General features: G+C 39.8%; 1 protein-coding gene across 1 annotated transcript in view; it reads right to left on the reverse strand.

Annotated features, from left to right (window-relative positions):
- Positions 1-24482, reverse strand: part of LOC120136325 (phospholipase A1 PLIP1, chloroplastic-like) — a 36141-nt gene that overhangs the window by 453 nt on the left and 11206 nt on the right. The window lies entirely within an intron of this gene.

The raw sequence follows: 24482 nt of genomic DNA on the forward strand, positions 1-24482 counted from the left end.
TAAAGCAGAAAGGTAAGCATAGCTACCTCAAGTGGTCCAGAAAAGGTGTTATTGAAAACATGGAATATGTAGAGGACCAAGATTTCCAGGGCATACGTTGAGATGAGTCCATGATGAGCACCCAAAATACGGTTCTCACAATAGCATCAAGCTTTTATCAGTATGATGCTGCGCTTGAACAAATGGTTCTGATTTATCAAAATATCAATCTATGAAGATGGACATAAGTTAGATTAAACTTTACACACTTCATAAGCAGAGTTTATCATTCCAAAGAAAAATCTGTCAAGTTTTAGAGTCGGACTTTGCAGTACTAACCTCTTCAAGGAAACAAAGGCCAAGCTGATTAAATGAAATGTCTACCACAATATTTTCTACAAGACACTTAATAATCTTCACCTGAAAGTATATGAGAAGGAATTAAAAAAATCAAAATGAACAATTGTATTGAGATTTAGTAAATGTGTGGAAGAATAAAAATGAGGAACAACGAACTCCCCAGCAAAGTACCAAGTATTACAAATGTGCAAATTTTAATCAAAGAATGGTAAACGTCAGATTGTATGAACGACATAATGTAAGATTCAATAGGAATTGTGAAGAAGAGGCATTTCATTAGAATGGTACCTCTGTTATAGTGTCGTTCTGAAGAACGATAAACAACGTAAAAGAAACAAGATCAAGGGAGAACACCTAGAAAGGAAAACTTCATTTTCTTCATCACATATTTCTCTCAATCATGAAGAGATGTATTTATACAATTGACTAGAACAACCCAAGAAGCTTAACTGCTCATAACCATCTTTAACTAACACTCAACAGCCTAACTAACACATGACAGATTGGTTAAAACCAACTCAGTTCCAATTCATACACCAACATTCCCCCTACTTTCCAACTGGACAAAACAATACGCGCAAGAGCATGCACCAACATTCCCCCTACAACAAACTCTCACATCACTAAGAACACCAAAAACTCACTCATTACACTCCTCAACCGTTGAGGCCACAAATTTGCCTTGAATTTGTGAGATAAGCAATCGTTGCCTATGTTTAAGGAACGTTGGAGCAGACAACGGCTTGGTTAGAACATCAGCAACCTATTCAAAAGCAGGTACCTCCTGAACAGATAGCTTGCCAGCAGCTACCATTTCCCTAACAAAAAACAGGTCAAGTTCAACATGTTTGAACTTGGAATGCAAGATTGGATTTGCACAGACAGCTACGGCACTGGAATTATCACACCACAAGACAGGTTTCCCATGAACCGACACCCGCAGCTCACCCAGTAACGATTCAAGCCATACAATCTCCGCAGCAGCATCGGCAACACTGCGATACTCAGCCTCTGCCGTAGACCGAGCGACTACCTGCTGTTTACGAGAGCTCCAGGAAACCAAATTGTCACCAAAATAGATACAATAACCCGAGGTCGATCGTCTATCTGCATCTGACCCCCAGTTCGCATCGGCAAAGCCTGTTAAAGACAATCGTGATGGAGCTGAAAAACGAAGACCAAAATCAGCAGTAGCTTGCAGATACCTCAGTATCCGTTTCACTGCCTGAAGATGATCATCACACGATGCTTGCATGAACTGACAGACCTTATTCACAGCAAAGGCAATGTCTGGTCGCGTGATAACGATGTACTGCAAAGCACCGACAATACTTCTATAATGAGTTGCATCTTCAATTGGTATTCCAGTGTCAACCGCCAGCTTGCAATTAGTGACCATTGGAGTAGGAAGACCCTTAGCATCTTCCAGCACACTTTTAAACAACAAATCACGTATATACTTCTGCTGACTCAAGATAATCTCATCAGCTTCTCGACACACTTCAATTCCCAGAAAAAAACTCAATACCCCAAGATCCTTTAGCGCAAACTGCTTGTTAAGATCGTCAATCATACCTTGCACTTCTTCCTCACAGCTACCCGTGATGATGATATCATCTACATACACTAGTAGATACATGACGCTGTTAGTAGTTTCCCTAACAAACAGTGAAGCATCAGATTTTGCTAACACAAAATTCTGAGTCACTAAAAACTGCTTTAACCTCTCAAACCACGCTCGAGGCGCCTGCTTTAGCCCATAAATGGCTTTGTTAAGCTTGCAAACCAAGCTTCCATCACCTTTTTCATAGCCAGGTGGTTGTGCAATATATACCTCCTCAGTTAGAACTCTATTGAGGAAGGCGTTGTTTATATCGATTTGCCTTAACTGCCACCCCTTAGCCAGTGCAAGTGAAATCACAACCCGAACTATTACTGGCTTGACCACAGGACTGAAGACTTCATGATAATCGATACCTGGTTGTTGCAAAAAACCCTTAGCTACAAGTCGAGCTTTGTACCTCGCTATGGATCCGTCAACATTTCGTTTGACTTTAAAGATCCACTTACAGTTCACTACTTTCTTTCCACTCAGGAGAGGAACAAGCGTCCAGGTGTTGTTCTTCACCAGTGCATCAAATTCCGTTTGAGCAGCAGCTCTCCACTCAGGACTCCTCATGGCTTCTCGAATAGTCCTCGGTTCTCTATCTAAGCAAGCCACCTGAAATACTTTGGGCTTCCTAATCCCACTTTTGCTTCGAGTCACCATGGGGTGAGCATTGGACTGTTCAACCTCAGCCTGAGATTATGCACATGTGACAGCACTAGGAATTGACTCATTTATAACCGCATCATTATCATCGTTCAAAGTGGTTGGAACACACAACTCATGTACACCATTAGTCATCTCTTCAGCACAAGCCATAGCAGGCACTACTGAATCATTACCTGCACACACATACTCCTCAGTGTCGGTTGGATGCGACGTGCCAGGCAGGCGCAAGTCAGAGTCACGATTATGGCTATGCACTGGATCAGGCACAACCTCCACACACCTTCTAGGTTGAACACTGTGTAACTCTTCAGAAGACTGAACTACAAGTAGAAAATTAGTCGAGGTAACAGTCGAGGTAATAGTGTCAGAATCTGACCGACCTCTTCCTTTCTTATCAGCATAAGGGAAGACTCCTTCATCAAACACAACATGTCTGGAAATTAAGACTCTCCCATTATCATCTAAACATTTGTATCCTTTATGTAGAGGACTATAACCAAGAAACGTGCACCGCTTGGACCTGAAGTCCAACTTATGCTGGTTGAACGGCCTTAGAAAGGGAAAGCAAGCACACCCAAAAATCCTGAGCATGGAATAATCAGGAGTCTGCTTATAGAGAATTTCAAAAGGAGACTTGCCACCTAAGACTTCAGTTGGTAAGCGATTTATTAAATAAACAGCCGAAACAAACGCATGACTCCAGAAATTTAAGGGAAGTTCAGCCTCAGCTAGCAGTGTTAATCCCATTTCAACGATATGCATGTGTTTCCTTTCGGCTTTCCCATTTTGTTCAGACGTACTTGGGCAGGAAACCCGTTGTTGTACACCATTAGCAAGGAACCAGCCTTTGAGAGCTTGATACTCTCCTCCTCTATCAGTCTGAACAGCTTTGATTTTGAAACCAAACTGGACCTCTACCATCTTGTAGAAATTTAAAAAGCATTGCATAACTTCAGATTTCCTTTTTAGTAGATAGACCCAAGTGTGCCTACTGTGCACGTCTATGAACGATAAATAATACAAATAACCATCAGTAGAAACAACAGGTGCTGGACCCCAAACATCTGAAACAATTAACTGAAAAGGTTCCTTGTATTCAGTAACGGAATTACAAAACGGCAATTTATGAGCCTTGCTTTGTAAACATGCTGTACATAAATGAGATAGCTTATTTTCACTAAAGCTGATATTATAAGTCTTCATTACTGCTCGAACAGAAGCCATCGAGGAGTGGCCGAGTCGTTTGTGCCACAAGTTTATTGAATTCGATGCTTTAGACACATTGTTCAACTACCAGCTCGAGTCCTTCACAGTGCATGGCAGCAACTGATACAACCCATCATGCGTGAGTCTCCCTTTCAACAAAATCTCCTGAGTCTGTTTGTCCTTCACAAAGCAGTCAAAAGGGTAAAACTCGATAAAAACCTTATTGTCACTAGTGAATTGAGACACAGATAGAAGATTCTTCTTTATGTTTGGCACATGAAGCATATTTTGTAGCAACAAAGACTTCGAGTTACTGGCCAGACAAGACTGTCCTACATGTGCGATCTTAACACCTTCGCCATTACCCATGAGTAGAGTGTTATTACCTGTATAAACCGTACCAGAGTTGAAGACAGACAAATCATTGGTAATGTGATATGTAGCTCCTGTATTTGGGTACCAGACAACACCAGTTGGGTTGGTCGAGGCACTAACTGAAGGTACTGTGGAAACAAAGGCAGCTGGTGAAGATGAGACCGAGGAACCAAAGGGGTTCTTTCCAATAGTAGAGCCAAACAATGAATCACTCGAGGCTACATTCATATAGGGCACTGACACTGGACACGCAACCTGAGGAGTGAATAAGTAACCATTTTGATAGTATGGCTCTGAACCAAACGATTGCATGCCAGGAGAGACTGAGTTAACACCTGGATGACAGAGGAACATAGGAGTCTGGGTAAAACCGGGATTCACCAAGTGATTATAAGCTTGCATGCTAACAGCAGATTGTTGTTTATCACCCGAGAAAGCACGCGACTGTCTCCATCCTTCAGTGGTCGATGCAGTAGAATCAGGCATTCCAGAATAATCTCGATCAAATCTATGATAACACTTCTGTACTGTGTGGCCAACCTTTCCACACAGTTGACATTGAGGTCGATTAGAACCATTGAAACGACGACGACCTCTTCCTCGAGAATTGTCACTTTGTTGCAATCTTTGTGAATTCGGCTGTGACTGAGGTTCAAAACTACTAGTTGACTTCAACTCATCTTTATCACTAGAACTAACTGCCATATTAACTGAAGCACTTTCATACAAGAAAAGCTTCTGTCGAGCTTCACAGTCAAGAAGCATCTCAGTTAGGGCATCCAATGACAAAGAATCACGAGAGGCTATAGAGATTACAGACTCAAATTCCATGGACAAACCAGCCAAAAGAACACTGACATGTTCTTGTTCAGTCACTAAGCTTCCTGCTGCATTTAACATGTCACAAATAGACTTAACTTTTGCCAGATATTCATTTACTGTTAAGCCAGCCTTCCTTTGCGAGTGAAGGCTATGTCTGAGGGCTGATATCTTTGCACTAGACCTTGCACCAAAAAGACGTGAGATAGCACTCCAAATAGCGAGAGTTGTTGTGAGACCAGTGAGATGAGGAAGAACTTCTGTACTCACAGTGGTTAGGAGCCAAGATGCCAAGAGTTTGTCTTGCTGCCTATATACCACAAAAGCTGGGTTCTCTTCTTCTTGCCCTGAATCATTCGTGACAAACTCACTAGGAGCAGAAATATCAGTAGACATATATCTCAACAGACCGTATCCATCAATGATCAACATCACTTGATGCTTCCACAAGAGGTAAGTGCTTTCAGACAATTTAACAATGTCATGTTTAGGAATATGTTGAACACTCAAACTAACCGGAGAGGACGCCATGGAAACCAGTTGAGCAAACACACCAATCAAGAAACAAGAATGATCTTTGTACCTGACCTTCAAGACGCACAGCCACCTTCAGCACCTAACTGTCACGGCGAAGGAACTAACTTCAGGCATCGTGAAGAGAGGCGAAACACAGTAAGCAGCGAACAGCGAAGAAAAGACTCCAGGATTTGGCGACTGATACCATGTTATAGTGTCGTTCTGAAGAACGATAAACAACGTAAAAGAAACAAGATCAAGGGAGAACACCTAGAAAGGAAAACTTCATTTTCTTCATCACATATTTCTCTCAATCATAAAGAGATGTATTTATACAATTGACTAGAACAACCCAAGAAGGTTAACTGCTCATAACCATCTTTAACTAACACTCAACAGACTAATTAACACATGACAGATTGGTTAAAACCAACTCAGTTCCAATTCATACACCAACAACCTCGGCATGAATGTATTTAACTTCTTTTACTCGGAATTCGGCATTCTCATTTTTCTCTTCATTTTCCAGCATACCGAGCACCTTGTGAGCCCACATGTCCTTCAAATTTGGATTCTTACTAAACACCATTAAGTCAATATCCCCATCAAGTAAATATGTCTTGAGGGGCACAGACCCAAAAGTAAACACCTGTGAGCAACAAGCATGCAACTGCTCAGTAAAAATGATCCATGAACATACTAAGCTATACCAGAAAAAGTTAAAACTACATACAGTTTAATCTACATTCACCCCCGCCACTCAACGACCAGAACATGAAATGTAACGATTGTAACCTTTTTATCCTTCATACGAATTCCACTTATCAATCCTTAACTTTTTAAACCAAATGGATAGAAGTAAAAACTAGAGAATTAGACATACTGTAAAATTCCATATAATGGCATTGATGAAGTACAGGAATTATAAATGAAATGGCATTTGATTGGATCTGGCAAGGAAGCATTTGGCAATGAGGCCCTGCACATAATCTGTGACGGCATTACGGCGACCTTCAGAGGGTGCATCGGGCTGAATGCAAGCAATGAGGTCGGCGGTTCTTTCTTCAGCCTTCATCCACCGTTCCGAGTCAAGCATCCTAAACACGGAGGTGTTTTCCTTCGGTATCAAACCGTTTGGCAATAGCCCGCCCTGTGGTCCCAGCGCCGGCCACCCTCCATGTTCTCCCATGCATTCCTTAAACTACTTTTCCTCCCTAAACAACTTTCTGAACCCTCCCACTGCAACGCCACAATGCGACCTAAAAACAAAGAAATCAACTTTAAAATTACTTTTAGTTTTTCTTTGTTCTTTTAATTAATCAAGAAATAACACTGGATTGCATTAACCTTTCTGAAGTAATAAAATGGAAAGTTCACTAAGATTGCCAAAAAGAAGGGGGCATTCCAATGGGTTTCCAAGGTAAAATGACAAGAAGACGCAAGTTTCTTTTTTTTTTCTTCACTAGTCTATTAAGGACATCTACAAAACTTCATAAAATGCCCCAAAATTAAAGAAAGAGAGAGTACCAAAAGGGAAACAATTGGGAGAAGTGAAATGATCAAGAACCTTAATTGAAACTGCCCCAATCCTGTAAATTGGTAAGTGTTGGCAAATATATATATATATATATATATATATATGAGAAAATCGCCTCAGTGACCAAAAATGCCTTATAATATACGATTTTAACCAATTTTTTTTGGATTTGCCAAAATGACCAACAAAATCGCAACGCGAAATAAAAATCGCAACGCGATCCCCAGAATCGCAAATCAGTTTCCAAAATCGCAACGCGATTCTTGAAAATCGCAATGCGATAGTACAAATTCGCATTGCGATTTTCCAAAATCGCAACGCGAATATGAAAATCGCAACGCGAACACATAAATCGCAACGCGTATCCGTAAATCGCAACGTGTATCCGTAAATCGCAACGCGTATGGGTAAATCGCAATGCGTATCCGTATATCGCAACGCGTATCCGTAAATCGCAACGATAATCCATAAATCGCAACGAGAATCTGTAAATCGCAACGATAATCCGTAAATCGCAACGAGAATCTGTAAATCACAACACTGAAATTTTGGGTATATAACACTGAAATCATAAACTAAATCCCTAAATCGTAACTCATTCCATCTCCATCTATCACTCTCTCCGGCGACATCCGTTCCTATATCCAACGACATCCTTCCCAATCCGGCAACAGGTTTTAGTTTCGCAGCTCGTCTGTTTAGTAAATTAATTTACAACCATGAAATCATCTAATGTTGATCATGTTTGGATAGATTTGTGTTTTGGAGGGTCATGGGATAATGTTCATGGTGTTTTACAATATATGCCTTTACCCATGAATCTTCAACTAAAATTGTCTTTACAAAAGTTAACTTATGAAACTCTAATGCTACGTGTTTCAAATAAATTGAATTTAGAGCCCCTAAGTGGATTTAGGCTATCTTATCAGAGAAATGGTAAAGTTTATTTGTTAACCGACAATGAAGATGTTGAACGATTCATTGCTTACATTAGTGTTTCACAAGATGATGTTACATTGTATGTTGTTGAACCTAGAAGTAGTATTGTTGGGTCAGTAGCGGGTAGTAATCAACTAAGTTTTTCTCAAAACCCACAACCTTTCTCTAATCCAAATCCCAATCAACTTTCAGCACCAAATTCCGGTTTTCGTATTGACCAGTTAGACGATGATGAGCCAACAGAAAAAATTGTGAGTACTAGTCAGTATTCGAAATTTGGTCTTGGTCAATATCCGGACTTTGATATTGGTCAATACACGGATTTTGATGATGTTTCAGAAGAAGAAACAGACCATGCGTGTAATGATATTGATATTGGTCAATACCCGAATTTTGATGATGAAACAGCCGTTGCCGAAGAATGTATTGTTGATGATAATGAGGAGGAAGTTACGACTGTGAATGAACATGTTGAACATCCATTCTGTAATTCATATAATCCTGAAGAAGAAAAAGAAGAAAAAAAGTCCCCGAAGAAAAGAAAATGCCACGGGCGTATAACTGGAATATGCCAGAATTACTTCAGATACCGGAAGAAGAGTTGATAAAGAAAGCAGTTGATTGTTACACAAAAGTTATTCGTATCAAGAAAGATGATTGTTTTGATACAAATGAAGACTTGAAGATAGCTTTGTATACGAAATGTGTGGAAGATGGCTATCAACTAAAAGTTAACAAATCAAGCAAAGATCGTTTCGAAACAAGGTGTATGATTGACAAAAACTGTACGTGGCGTATGATTGCAAAGAGAATAAAAGATTGCAAAATGTTTCAAGTTAGGACTTTTATTGATAAACATACATGTTCAAGAACCCAAGTTTTTCCTCACCATAGACAGGCAAACAAAAAGGTGTTGGGTGGTTTTCTGGCTGAGTTAATGTTTTTTAATGGCAGGGTATATCGGGGACATGAAATTATGACTGACATGAATGCTCGGTTCAAGATTAGTATATCATATTCTCAAGCTTGGAGAGCCAAATGTTATGCCTTGGAATTGTTGAGGGGGTCGCCAGAAGCATCGTTTGCCCAACTGCCGGCTTATTGTCACAATTTAAAGCTGAAAAATCCTGGGTCGGTAACTAATATCAAAACAGATAGAGATGGACGCTTTGAGTTGCTGTTTATCGCCATTGGTGCTACGGTTAGTAAATCAATATAATTTTGTTGACTCATTTTTGTTAGTTACATGCATTTCACATTTAAATGATTATATTTCTTGTGTATATTATTTTGTAGATTCGTTCGTTTATTACTTGCATGCGCCCAGTTATTATAGTTGACGGAGCACATTTGAAAGGTCGATACCTTGGAGTAAACTTATTAGCAGTAGCCATGGATGCTAACAATGGGATATTGCCAATAGCTTACGAGGTTGGCAAATCTGAAACCTCTGATTCATGGACATGGTTTATGGGGCATCTTAGGGATTGCATAGGTCCTATTAGCAATCTGACAATCATATCCGATAGGGCAAACTCAATTGACAACGCTGTTAGAAGGTGTTTCCCAGATGTTTTTCATGGACTTTGTGGTGTTCATTTGTATAGAAATCTAAAATCAAGGTCTGCTGGTATAAAAAAGCACAAATGGACATACTGGAAGGCTGTAAAAGCTTATCGGGAAGTGGATTTCAATAAGCATATAAATTGTTTAAGACGTGTTTTGCCTCAGTGTGCTCAAACAGTAGAAGATGTAGGGTTTGAAAGATGGTCAAGAGTACATCAACTTGGAGCAAGATATGGTTTCATGACGTCTAATAGTGCAGAATCAATCAACGCTCTAAGTCGTCATTCCCGGAAATTACCCATTACTATGTTAATGGAGTTTTTTCGAGCCTCTATTCAACAGTGGTACTACAAGAAAAGAAACCATGCAGGTATTATTTCTTTGAATTCGTAACTTATCATATTTATATATTTTACTAAGTATTGTTTATTTAAATTTACAGGAACATTGGAACATCGTGTTACACCATGGACTGAAAAAAGATAACGAAACGTGTTGTGAAGTCAACGTCATGGAGAGTTGAACCATGTTCAAACACTTTGTTTCAAGTACTGGATAATAACTTAAATGGGCTAGTCGATCTAAATGCAAAGACGTGTAGTTGTATGAAATGGCAAACATCTGGTTATCCGTGTGGCCATGTTATAAAAGTTGCTCTTCATTTAAACCAAGATGATTCAAGCGCATACGCTATGGATTGCTACACTACAGAAGTTTATCGACAGACTTATGTCGAGATTGTCTACCCTATTCCACATCCTTCTGAGTGGGACATACCAGATGACTTACAAACAGTTTTGCCATCAGCCATGGACAGAAGGCTACCTGGCCGACCAAAAAGTCACGATCGTATACCGTCTAAGGGTGAAGAGAAGAAGAGATCGACATGTAGTCGGTGCAAGGAAAGTGGTCATACAAGGTTGACATGTGGATCACCAGTGCCATCAAAATCATCTTTTCCTCTACCAAAATATGGATCCTCATCAAAATCCAAAGCTCATATGGTGTCAAGCAAAAGGCAATCATCTTTAAAATCCCAATCACAATTGGCTTCACCTTTTGGGACTGTTAACTTAGGTGATTTTTAAATGCAAACGTTGTATTATGTGGATTTTATGTGTGAACTTTTAACATTTTCAGTTGAATTAATGACTCAGGCCAACCATTTTGACTTAACCAACTCTTGTTATTCAGTTGTTATCACTATTAGGCATGCATTTGACTATCGCAACACGGAAATTACAATCGCAACGAGAGAATCGCAATGCGAAATGAAATCCCAACATGAAAATCGCAATGCGGAAATGAAATCGCAACGAGAGAATCGCAATGCGAAATGAAAATCGCAACGAGAGAATCACAATGCGAAATTAAAATCGCATTGCGATTCTCTCGTTGCGATTTTCATTTCCGCATTGCGATTTTCATTTCGCATTGCGATTCTCTCGTTGCGATTTTCATTTCGCATTGCGATTTTCATTTCGCATTGCGATAGTCATTTTTGCCTTCAACATAATGCAGATTGAAATCAACAAATCAACCATTACATTTCAATCAATTAAACAAGCACAAATAAGAATTATGTTCGCATCAATTACACAAATCAACTTTTACAAATCATCTTTTACAAATCAATTAACAATCAAAAATAAGCAATAATTCTTATTTCCGATCATCTACTATTGAATCAACTTTTACAAATCAATTAAACAATCAAAAAACAATCAATTAAACTATTGAATCAACTTTTGCAGCCATACATCATTTTCACGCAGTTCACTTCTGAGATTAACCTGCAGAAACCAAACATTTGCTCAAACAACACTTTCTACACATCTAAAACCTACAAACAGCAAATTATTGAATTCTAGGTACTTAACCAACATTTTCAAACCAAAAGTATATAAACTTACCAATTGTTTATGGACATTTTTATAACGCGGATGCAGGTAGGCAGCGTCTCGTATATCGATTTAGCCATATAATGCCGAAACCACAAGCCTACTGCAGCTCTATCTCTATCGGTGGGAGGTAGATACTTGATGCTTCCCGTCGTCAACGCTCCAACGCCAAGCATACGAGAGGACCACAATCTCCTCTGGCTCCGCTCGTTTGTTGTGGCGCGGTCTCGTCTCTAATAACTGTAATATTGAGCTTCTTTGGCTTCTTGTTTCCAGAACGAGTCCAATAATTGATCGCATCAAAGAATTTAGCCAAATGAGAGCTCCATCCCTTAATAACATCTCTTAAATTAGCCAATGATATGTAATTTATCATGCTGTCATACACTATTGTCTTAAGGGATGGGAGCTGAAGCTCGACGAGAATCCAATGTTTACGTTCCAAAATAGGGATAAACACCTGCAATCATAAGTAATAATTCATTCATTTGCGCACTTATTTCATAAAACCTTTAAACTCAATCTAAAATAAATACTAACCTTATCGACCTCCCACCATGCAGGATAAAGTTTAGCTTGTCCATTGCCCAAATCAAATGATTCATCTCGTGCATTCTTCAAGTGAACGGCGTTAAAAGACGTCGGCATAATTGTATATCGTATATTTTTATTTTTCTTAAGTTTTCTTATTATTAGAAGACGTGTCACCCACGCATCGATATGCTGTTTTACAAAAAAGACATATATTAGTGACTTACATAAATTTAAAAAAAAAAATTAATCAAATTGAAATATAAGAAAAATATAAGACTTACCCCCCCCATCGAAATAGCCATTGTCTTCGACCCCTAATAATACGCCCCACCAAGACCGATCAAGCAACAAATAGATATCATCGGTGAGCTTGCATATGTCAGTGAAACACCCCTGGCTCCGCTCATGTAGATAAAAATCAACAGCGGTCTTAGCCCAAAGGGTGTTATCCAGAATTGTGTCCGGTAGTTGTTCCCTCTCCTCTTCAGATACCGGTATGGTACTGGCCGGTAACTCATACGAGAGCCAACTTGAATCCATCATGTCCGGCACGTCAGAGGGTTTCTCAAGAAGCCTACATATGACGCCATGTGAATCGGGCTCTTGAATGGTGGGAGGGACCTCTTCAATGATGACAGTGGCCTCTTGAACGGTGGGAGGGGAATCTCGAGGAATGATAGGGGGGGCCTCTTCAACGATAGGAGTGGACTCTTGAGGGATGACAGGCGAGTCGGGCTTCTTCTTGCGGTGTCTTCGCACTATTGGGGTGTACGGAGACTTAATAGCACGTGCACGCTGTCTGATGCGTGAACTCCGTCGTGCAAGCATAACCCGACGTAAAGCATCCACTCTATCGGGCCGCTAAATAATTAAATACAAAAATCAGTAAATAAACAGACATGATATTTAAACAGTGAAAAAAAAAACAAATATGTTTCAAACTTGCATTGTATTCACCCAAGTCATTATTCTATCATAGTTCACAAAATGCATCAGATAACAAAGAAAAATATGTTTCAAACTAATACCCTGAAGTTAGTATTTGTCTTTGTTTTGTCTATTGGTTGAAGTAATGCAATCCATTCAAGTTTCAATTTGCAGAAGAAGAAATAGTTTACTTTCGCAACACGAAACTTAAAATCGCAACGCGAAATGATAATCGCAACGAGAAACCAAAATCGCAACGCGAAACCAAAATCGCAACGCAAAATGAAAATCGCAACGACAGAATCGCAATGCGAAATGAAAATCGCAACGAAAGAATCGCAACGCGAAATGAAAATCGCAATGCGATTTTGGTTTCGCGTTGCGATCTTGTCGTTGCGATTTTGGTTTCGCGTTGCGATTCTGTCGTTGCGATTTTCATTTCGCGTTGCGATTTTGGTTTCGTGTTGCGATTTTAAGTTTCGTGTTGCGAAAGTAAACTATTTCTTCTTCTGCAAATTGAAACTTGAATGGATTGCATTACTTCAACCAAAAGACAAAAAAAAGACAAATACTATTTCACAGTGTTAAAGAATACACAGTTTAGCAGAATTGGCAGCAACCGAACAAATTTACTTTCAACCAAAAGACAAACAAAGACAAATACTATTTCACAGTGTTAAAGAATACACAGTTTAGCAGAATTGGCAGCAACCGAACAAATTTACTTTCAACCAAAAGACAAAACAAAGATAAATACTATTTCATAGTGTTAAAGAATACACAGTTTAGCAGAATTGGCAGCAACCGAACAAATTTACTTTCAACCAAAAGACAAAACAAAGACAAATACTATTTCACAGTGTTAAAGAATACACAGTTTAGCAGAATTGGCAGCAACCGAATATATTTACTAAGCAATCTAAGTGAAATGGCTAATCTAAGTGAAATTACGAGTAAATTTATCATTAAGTTAAATATGGAAAATCTTAAACTTACCTCGTTGCGTAGAGTATGAACCTCATTCTGCAACGATACTATCATCTCACGTAGAGCGGCAACCTCACCGTGTAGGTTCGGCTTCTCCATTGACTCATCCGGAAAAACCCGGGATAACCATGATGGGCGGGCGATATGACGAGTGTACCGGCCTACATCATCGTGTCCGAATCGTAGACCAGTGATTAAGCAGAACTCCTTCCGCCCAAAACAAGTATACGCTGGTGGAAAATGAAACCATATCTCTTCCTCACCACGTTGTATACTGTCGGGTAGATTTGATGTCATGGTCTGAAGCCACAAATGGGTCAAATTAGCATCTCCACCCGGATGCTGTACTCTCAGCCATGGCCCGAAGCAGGTTTCCTCAAACAATTGTCTTTGAGCAGGTGAAAGCTTCGAAGCAATTGTAGTGGCTAGGCTAACTTTATTCCTTAATGTCAATGAAGCCGAAAAAAATTTCTACAAAAACAATAAACATACCAAGTTAGATATACCAAAAACTACACTGTGAAGATATACCAAAAACAATAAACATAAAAAGTAGTAGTTTATTCTTGAAACTAAAATTTGTAACACTGTTTTGTCTTTTGGTTGAAATGAAAATCGCAACGAGAGAATGACTGTCGCAACGAGAGAAATGAAAATCGCAACGAGAGAATCGCAACGCGAAATGAAAATCGCAACGAGAGAATCGCAACGCGAAATGAAAATCGCAATGCGATTTTGGTTTCGCGTTGCGATTCTCTCGTTGCGATTTTCATTTCGCGTTGCGATTCTCTCGTTGCGATTTTCATTTCTCTCGTTGCGACAGTCATTCTCTCGTTGCGATTTTCATTTATCTCGTTGCGACTCTTCTGCAAATTGAAACTTGAATGGATTGCATTACTTCAACCAAAAGACAGAACAAAGACAAAGACAAATACTAACTTGAAAATCGCAACGAGAGAATAGCAACGCGAAATGAAAATCGCAATGACAGAATCGTAACGCGAAATGAAATCTAAGTGAAATGGTTAATCTATTATTGAAATGACCAGTAAACTTATCATCAGTTTCAATATGAAAAACCTACAATAATGCAAACATTTCAAAATAAAAATAATTAAAAAAACTAACCCTCGGAGGTTGATTTTCCATTTCTGAATATTGTGAGGGATTTCTGACCGTGAATGGTTGTGAGGGATTTCGCCGGAGATGGGGACGAAAATCTTCGGAGATGGGGACGGATTTCTTCGCCGTAGAGAGTGAGAGATGGAGATGGGACTGAGTTGTGATTTTAGGTTTTAGGTTATGAGTTGCGATTACGGGATTTTGTCTTAATATTCGTTTTTGTAATTTGAAAATAAAATACGCGTAGCGATTATAATGGCGCTTTAAATATCGCGTTGCGATTTACGGATACGTGTTGCGATTTTATGTATTATCGTTGCGATTTACGGATACGCGTTGCGATATACGGATACGCATTGCGATTTACCCATACGCGTTGCGATTTACGGATACACGTTGCGATTTACGGATACGCGTTGCGATTTATGTGTTCGCGTTGCGATTTTCATATTCGCGTTGCGATTTTGGAAAATCGCAATGCGAATTTGTACTATCGCATTGCGATTTTCAAGAATCGCGTTGCGATTTTGGAAACTGATTTGCGATTCTGGGGATCGCGTTGCGATTTTTATTTCGCGTTGCGATTTTGTTGGTCATTTTGGCAAATCCAAAAAAAGTTGGTTAAAATCGTATATTATAAGGCATTTTTGGTCACTGAGGCGATTTTCTCTATATATATATATATAAAAGAAAGGTGAACAACAAAGAGGAAATATAAGGAATGCGAAGGCAAAAAAAGAAAAGAAAACAAAAAGAATGGGATGGGGGTGAAATAGTTAAAAGAAAAGAGATAACTGTACAGAGAAGCAAGAAAGAACTTCTTTATGTCATTGTGGTGAAGTGCAGGAGAAATGAAAAAAAACGGAGGCGTTTGGTTACAACAAAAATAGATTGCGGAAGCTTTATAGAGGAAGGAAGCTGGTGCATTTGAGGTTTCTCGTGTACCTTTCTTTAAATGGAAATTTAATCGAGAGGAAGAAGATGATAGAAAGCAAAGAAGAAGAATGATACGATTTAAAAGAAGATTATTTTAGTATTTTCTTTAATTAGACGGGCGATTTAAGAAACCATTCGGCCTTTCAATTTTAGCGGGTAAAAATCCTTCTAAGATACTTTAAAGTTTAAACCATTGGCTCTCTTGATACAATAGTGAAGCTTCGTCTATCAGATGTCGGGCAGTTGTTTCAATAGAGAAGCTTTCGTCTTCAGATGAGGTTCATGTTCGTTACAAACATTAACAAATTTATTATGATTGACTGGCATCCTATAAAAAAACGCCTTCTAAAAAGCGCTTGATACGAAAAACGCATTTACCTTATGTGGTACAAAAAGGGTTTTAGATATTTCAATGTTTACTGGTAGAGTGAGCAGTGTAGCGTTTCTAGTGAGTGATTTTCCTCTCCCTTCTCTCTAAGTTTCTCTTTGGAGTTGGGTGTCTTCGATTGTTTCTTTGTGGTTTCTTCCATGTATATTCATGGATCCCAGGTTATTGAGGTCATTCTTTGGACCTCAAATCAGTTGTCTTTACACGGTTTTCCTCAGATATTAGGATTGGATTGAAAATTAATTGTCCAGAGTCAATCTTGGTGTTCTTCCGTAGTGGTGGAACTTGAAGGTATGAGATGGTTTTATTATCATTATCATCACTTAATTGTTATATGTGTTTTGCAGGATTTCCTTAAGGGTCGACGGCAGTGGAAATCGTTAACGAGAGGGAATGTAGCTTGTGGGAACATTCAGAAGTGTATTAATGATTATGGGTTCTATAAGAGAGGAAAAGAGTTTTGGAAAAAGAAAATAGTAGGATACCAGAGTTTAAATGATCAGAAAGATATCGATACTGGCCAAGGAGATCGTTGGAGGTTGGGGCCGGGAAAGATAGGAGGTTTCGATAAGGAAAAGGAAGAAGATGACCGGAGTTTTCTTACTGAGGGAAAACGGAGAGAAGCAGATGAGTTCATAGGTTGGAACACGACAAAATATGTTGATGTGCGGAAGAGAGAGTGGTTACTGGTTCCGTACAGAAAAGTAAGGCAGACCTTAATGTGGGAAAGAGCTAGATATAACTATTATGGGGAGATAATTTTAGGATGGAAATATCATATAAGGGAAAATATTTTTAGACAATTTTATTGGCTAGTTGTTGGATCTTTTTGGAAGATTCAGAGTAAGGTTAAGTATGGCCTTTGGTCTTGTCAAAAGGAAGAACAATCTCTAACATCTTTTCGATGTAAGAAGAAAATCCAACAGGGTGCGTATCATCATATCAGTAAGGTATTCTACTGTTCAATTCTGACAGTAGGTGATACTATCTGGGACCAGGAGAGGATGAGGATGCGCCACTCCCGACTGACAGAGCAGTTTCATCAAATCTATCGCTGCTGTACGGACTGGAACATCAGCGGGTGTATGTGTGCCTGTGGGGGAATTAATAAACTGCTTATAATAGTTATTGTGGGCTATATGAAGATTTGTTTTATAAATTTTAAAAGTCTATTAAGGGTAGGTAAAGAGTGGTTTATGGAAAAGACAAAGGGAAAATCTTTGTGTCAGGTTATTTGGAGTGCTAGTCGAGGAATGATAAGGAGTCTAAGGGGGAAGCTGTTACGTGGGTCTCACACAATCAAAAGAGAGTTTAGTGTCTTTGTCGTCAATAGTGGGTGCAGTTCTTTCAAAGTGTTGGTTGCCAAAAAAGTGAGTAAGAGTGCATTTGCTAAAATTCTCCCAAACTTCTACTTGTTTTAACTATGTCAGAGGAGGTTGTGAATCTAATGAAACACTTGAGGTTCACAGAGGAAGAGTCGGAGGATATTTCTCCACCAAGGGTTATTGCTGAAGATGATTTGTTGGAAATGGACAAGTGGATTATTGCTAGGATCATCGACTATAAGCGAGTGGATTGTGAGGTGGTCCTTCGGGTTTTCCGTTCTATATGGGGTTATGGTAGACTCGTGGACTCAAGTATTTTGAAAGATAACATGTGTTTGTTCAAGTTCAAGACGCTTTCTGATAAGTAAACAATTCTCAAACGTACGTCATGGAGTTTCGAAAGAACTCTTCTGGCATTAGCTCATTTCGATCCTACACTAAGTCTTGAAGAATTTGATTTTAGGCTGCTAGCAGTGTGGGTGAGAATATATGAGCTTCCTTTGGGGCTTATGAGGATCGAGACGACGGAAAAGATTGGAAACAAAATAGGAAATACCATTGCAACGAACACAAAGGCCGGGGAATGAAGGATGGGAGACTATCTACGTGTTAGAGCGGAGATCGATTGTATAAAGCCATTTCATATATGCGCAAAGATGGGCCAGCTTGCTAATAGGCAACCAAGGAAATGTCTGCTGAAATATGAGAGGTTGCCTTCAATATGTCATAGGTGTGGAATTATCGGGCACATGCTCACTGAATGCCCAGGTTTCCCAGAACACTTGCAGTAACCTCTTCAGTTTGGGGAGTGGATCTGAGTGTTGCCTATCAAATGGGCAGAAGATGGTAACAGAAGAAGAAGGGAAAGCATATTGTACGTTGAGAATGAGCTTAATGATCGTTCCATGACAAGTTCGGGTAACAGTCCTTTATCGGATCGAGGCGCTACAACACCCCGGGGCAGATCGTGGATGCCGGGGAGGGACCTGCTGCACTCCTCCAACTTGAATCAAGAGGATGACTCTGATCCTACCGGGCCAGATAGATCTCTTACACGCTGTTTTCCGAATGTATTTTTGGTTCGTGATTATCTAAGGGAAGAGGAGCAACAGCCGATCTGGGATCCAAGCGTGATGGATGAGGTCGATTCTTCTAGTTCAGGGAAGAGGAAAAATGGAGAGCCAAGTAAAGGAAAGAGGAAGGTTAAGCGTGTGAACCGGTAGGTGGTGAATATCACAGATTCTACCATGAATTCTAAAGTTGGTACTAGTGCGGAGAATGATCCAAGTGAGATTCCAGATGAACAATCAGGAGATGTTCTGTTAACGGCGGTAGCTGAGATTCAGCCCCGCCAGTCATCGTGACGATCTTGTGTTAGAATTTTCTAGGGCTTAGGAACCCTGGGACAGTTAGGGAGTTACGGAGGATCATCTCTGAAAAGGACCCGCTGTTGGTATTTATCTCAGAAACTAAGTTACGAAAAAATAAAGTAGAGTCTATAAGACTTGCTATGAGGATGCTCGGGTGTTTTGCAGTTGAAAGAGCAGATGATTGCGTGAGGTTATTGATGCTTTGGAAGGAAGGGATTAATGTTACTCTGTAGAGCTTTTCGAATCTCCATATTGATGTGGAGGTCCTATGAAAAGAGCACCAATTCAGATTCACTGGATTTTATGGGCGAAGTGCATGGTTGGACAAGAAGCATAATTGGGATATGATTTCTCATTTGTCTTATACCTCCTCGCTCCCATAGTGTATGGGAGGAGATTTTAATGAGATTCTTCATCTTGATGAGAAGAAAGGAGGTCGAAAACGGGTGAGGGTACATATGGTGGATTTCCAGAGATGTCTTCGAGGAGTGGACTTGTGGGACATTCGACCTAGGAGTGGTTGGTTCTCTTGGGCTAGTGGAACTCAGGCGAAATCGTTTGTGCACGAACGTTTAGACAGGTTTGTGGCGAAGAATAATTGGAGGCTCATATTCCCAGATTGTTCTGTGGAGAGTGCGAACCAGAATCGATCTCCCAGGATGACTACTTTAAATTCGATGTGTGCTGGATAAAGAAAGAACAGTGTCGTCTTATTGTTAAAGATATTTGGGAGAACAATGAAGATTCCTTCTCGGCTAAAGTGTTGAAAGTAGGGGACAAACTTGGTAGATATCAACGGGTGAGAAGAGGGCAAGCTAAGTGGGAAGAGAAGAGTCTCAGAAATCGCATCCTCCATCTTGATTCGCTTCCGATTTCGGATGAGGGTTGCAAACAGCGTAGGAGAGCATCAGTGGAGCTAAAGGATATTATGGATAAGGATGAGGCGTATTGGCTTCAGAGATCTCGAGTAGCGTGGCTGAAAGACGGGGACGGAAACTCAATCTTCTTCCATGCAAGAGCGAATGATCATAGGAAAAAGAACTGGGTTGAGGGGTTGGAGAGTGAAGAAGGGGTTTGGTGTGACCGATTGGAGGACATTTTTGATGTTGCCACCAGTTACTTCTCCTCTCTTTTTCGATCTTCTGGTGCGGCACCCGATGAGGAGATCTTGCATGCCATTGATTGTTGTGTTATGCCTAATGATAATGTTATACTCTGTCGAGAGTTTACCGTCGAGGAAATCACCATTGCCTTTTCACAAGTAAACCCTTCGAAAGCCCCATGTTTTGATGGCCTTTCTAGTCAATTTTTTCGCTCCTTTTGGGATGTTATTGGATGTGATTTTGTATAACTTTGTTTAAGTCTTTTGAATGGTTCGTCAAACTTTCATTTTGTCAATCGTACTATAATTGTGTTAGTTCCCAAAGTCACCAGTCCAAAGTTAATGAAAAATTTTAGGCCGATTAGTCTTTGCTCGGTCATTTATAAGGTTGTGTCTAAAGCTATTATTAATCGTTTAAAGCCCTTGATGCATGTATGCATTGCAAAAAACCAATGTGCTTTTTTCTTTGATAGACGTATTTCTGATAATCTTTTAGTAGCCCACGAGCTAATTCATTATCTTAAGGGGTAAAAAAATGGACCTAATAAGGGAGCTGCTATTAAGTTAGATATGGATAAAGCATATGATAGAGTGGAATGCGAATTCCTTCTTGGTGTTATGCTTCGCATGGGTTTTAATGATTCTTTTGTTAATCTTATTCGGAAGTGTATAAGCACGGTTTCTTTCCAAGTGCATATTAATGGTGTGTTGTCTAACCCTTTCAATCTGCAAAGGGGACTCTGGAAAGGGGACCCCTTATCTTCATACTTGTTTCTTTTTTGTGCTCACGAACTTTTTGCATTACTTCTGAAGGCTCAAATGAGGAATGAGATTAAGGGCATTCGAGCAAGTATGAGAGGTCCGAGGATTTCTCATTTGTTTTATACTGATGATAGTTTATTGTTTGTGAAGAATTCGACTATGGAGTTGCGCAGAATAAAGAACATTTTGACTCAATATGAAAGGGCTTCAGGATAAAAGGTGAACTTTGATAAGTCAAGCATCTTTTTCAGCCCTAATACACCAGCTGTGGATAGGTTGACCTTTTTGAGCGAGTTGGGAGTTGTAGAGGCTCTTGACCCTGGGAATTATCTCGGTTTACCTCTTGCAGTAGGGAAAGACAAACGAGTTGCGTTTAACTTTATCAAAGACAAGACGGCAAAGAGGATTCAAGGGTGGACTAAGCGACTCCTCTCTTTTGGAGGTAGAGAGGTCTTCATTAAGTCAGTGGTTCAAGCCCTCCCAGCTTATGCAATGTCTTGTTATTTTTTACCGGAAGGAGTTGTTGAAGATATTAAGTCTCAAGCAAGGTCTTATTAGTGGTTTGGGAAATAAGATTCTAGAGGATGGGCGATGGTTGCTTGGGACAAGGTATGCCGCTCCAAAAAGTTTGGTGGGATGGATTTTAGGGTTCTTAAGCTTTTTAATGTTGCCCTCCTTGGCAATCAGATTTGGAGACTCATCCAAGATGAGAACTCTTTGGCATTCAAGGTACTTAAAGCTAAATACATTCCAACCACATCGTTTTTTGAGGCAAGACTTGGGGATAAACATTCTTATGCGTAGGCGAGTCTCATGAAGGCAAAAAACGCTCTTAATGATGGTTTTTTCTGGAGGGTAGGTGTTGATAGCAAGGTCAGAATGTTCCCGGATTAGTGGGGGGACTATGGTCCTATTCGATGAAAGGAAAGGTTGTGCTGACCAGTCGGTAAAAGTGGCAGATTTTTTTATTACAGGTTGTGCGAGATGGGATGAGAACAAAGTTAAAAGGGTGCTTCTCAGTGAGGATGCGTCACAGGTTCTCAACACTCTGGTTGCTCCCGTTCATGATGATAAAATTCTGTGGAGTCATCACAGTTCAGGATCTTACTCTGCTAAGTCGGGATACAACTGGCTAAAGATCCAGAATAGTCCAAACTTGATTGCGGAAGGAATATGAAATGTAGCGGCTAAGGCGAATATTCTCCCAAAAATCAGAATTTTTGGATGGCGCCTTTGCCATGAAGCTATTCCTTCGGGGACAAAAGTCAAACAAGCCAACCTTGGAGAAGGCACCTGCCTCCTTTGTAATTCGAAGTTGGAATCGACGTTGCACGCGATTAAGGACTGTCCCAACTCGAAGACGGTCCTTGAGATGTCGTGTCTCCCCCAAGAACTTGTTGATTGGGATAGTAATTCCTGAATCCAATGGTTGACGCGTGTTCAGTCCAAATTGAACCGTGAAGGTTTTGATTTGTTTCTTGCCTTACTTGGGAATATTTGGAACCGTCGAAACAAATGGTTGCATGATGCGGAGCTTCAATCGGACAGAGACATTATTTTTAAAGCTTGGAACCTGATTGGGGAGTTTAAGCAGGCATCGAATCCCTTAGGTTGTACAAGTGCTGATCAGCTTCCTCGCAGACTTCGTAAATGGAGCAAACCGATATAGGATACGATTAAGATTAATGTTAATGGAGCGTATTGTAAGGATTCACGTCTAGCGACGGTTGGTATTGTGGCTCGGGATGCGCACAAAATGGCGTATTGTAAGCTTTCACTCAGGGTATTCGTTTTGCTTCTGAGACTGGATGGAACAATGTTGTTATTGAAGGAGATGCCATTTCGATTGTGTACAGGTTGTCTAATCAGAACTTGTTGAAACATTTTGATATTTCGATATAACAAATTAAGTTAAATGGATTTTAAGATTTTCCAAATGATTTTCTAAGTATATTCGATATAACTATTCGAATATCAAAACATTACTCCAAATATTTCAAAAATCATTTTAATCCATACTTAAGTGTAAAATTAAGTTTTAATCATAAAACAATTTCAAAATAATTTTACAAAGTATTTCGAACCAATTCAAAGCCAAAAATTCCAGATTGCTCAGAGGGAACCGATTCCCTCCCATAGGAGGAACCGATTCCCCCTGAATGGTTTGGCTCCGAGATTTCCAGAATGCTCGGAGGGAACCGATTCCCCCATAGGAGGAACCGATTCCCCCTAAACAGTTTTGTTCCGAGAATTCCAGTATGCTCGGAGGGAACCGATCCCCCCCCAAGGGGGTACCGATTCCCCCCTGTTCAACGGTCGAAATATTTGAATTTTACACTTAGGGAACCGATTCCCCCCACGCTCCAAGATGTTTTATTAAATGTTTTCACACTAAAACGGCTATAATATCTTCTCTAATCATCCCCAACGTTCAGAAGTGATCCAAGGTATATTTAAGCAAGCTTAGAAGCCATTGATCAACAACAAGAAACATCAAGCAACTAGAATCAAGAGAAAATCAAAGAGAAAGCATCAAACCTCAAGTTTGAGCATTTCAAACCTATTTTCATTCAATATTCATTTTGCTTTCAAGAACACTTTTTGTGCTCAATTGTATTCATCTTTGAGTGTTCTTTTCTTTGTTCTAGAATTGTGCAAACATCTTACCTTGTGAGGTTTTCTTGTAAGTTTGCAAATTTGTAATCTTCTCTTTGAGAAAAGAGTGTTCTTAAGAGTTGGGGTATACTCTTGAGGGAATTGTAAGGTTATCTCTTTGGCCTCAAAAGAAAGAACAAATTAGTGAATTTGTTGGAAAATCCTTAGTGTGGATAGCTAAGGTAGTGGACGTAGACTTTGTTTGAGAAAGTCGAACCACTGTAAATCGCTGTGCAATTACTTTCAATTTTCTGCAAAAGCTTCCACAAATTTTTTATTGCCAATTCACCCCCCTCTTGGCCAATTTCGTCATTTGATTAACTCAACAATTGGCATCAGAGCCTAACTCATTTGAAGGTTTAATCGCCTCTTGAGTCGATCCGGGAAGAGTTACATCGATTACAAAGTCATCAATAGCCTCCACTTCAAACTTCGACTCCGGTCTCGATTCGATGCCCGTCAACAAGCCTCCTTTCTTCAATGGAGCTAACTATGCCTATTGGAAGAATAGAATGATGTACTTCATTCAAGCAAGTGACATGGGAGCATGGAATGCTGTAGAAGAAGGATACATCAAACCTCTCACTCATCCAAGGTTGTGGAGTGAAGGAGAGACAAGAATGTTCCAGCTCAACTCCAAAGCCATCCATATTATTTTTTGTGCTCTTGGACCAGATGAATACGGAAGAGTTTCATCGTGTACAACCGCCAAAGAAATATGGGACAAACTTCAAGTCACACATGAAGGTACAGATGAGGTAAAGAAATCAAAAATTAGTATTCTAACGCATAGCTATGAAAATTTCAGGATGAAACCAAATGAAGACATCAAAGCTATGACGGATAGATTTTCAACGATTGTCAATGGTCTCAAATCATATGGAGAGATCATCTCAAATGA

The sequence above is a fragment of the Hibiscus syriacus genome, unplaced genomic scaffold (assembly GCF_006381635.1).
Source record: "Hibiscus syriacus cultivar Baekdansim isolate YM2019G1 unplaced genomic scaffold, ASM638163v2 tig00110622_pilon, whole genome shotgun sequence".
NCBI classification, from domain to species: domain Eukaryota; kingdom Viridiplantae; phylum Streptophyta; class Magnoliopsida; order Malvales; family Malvaceae; genus Hibiscus; species Hibiscus syriacus.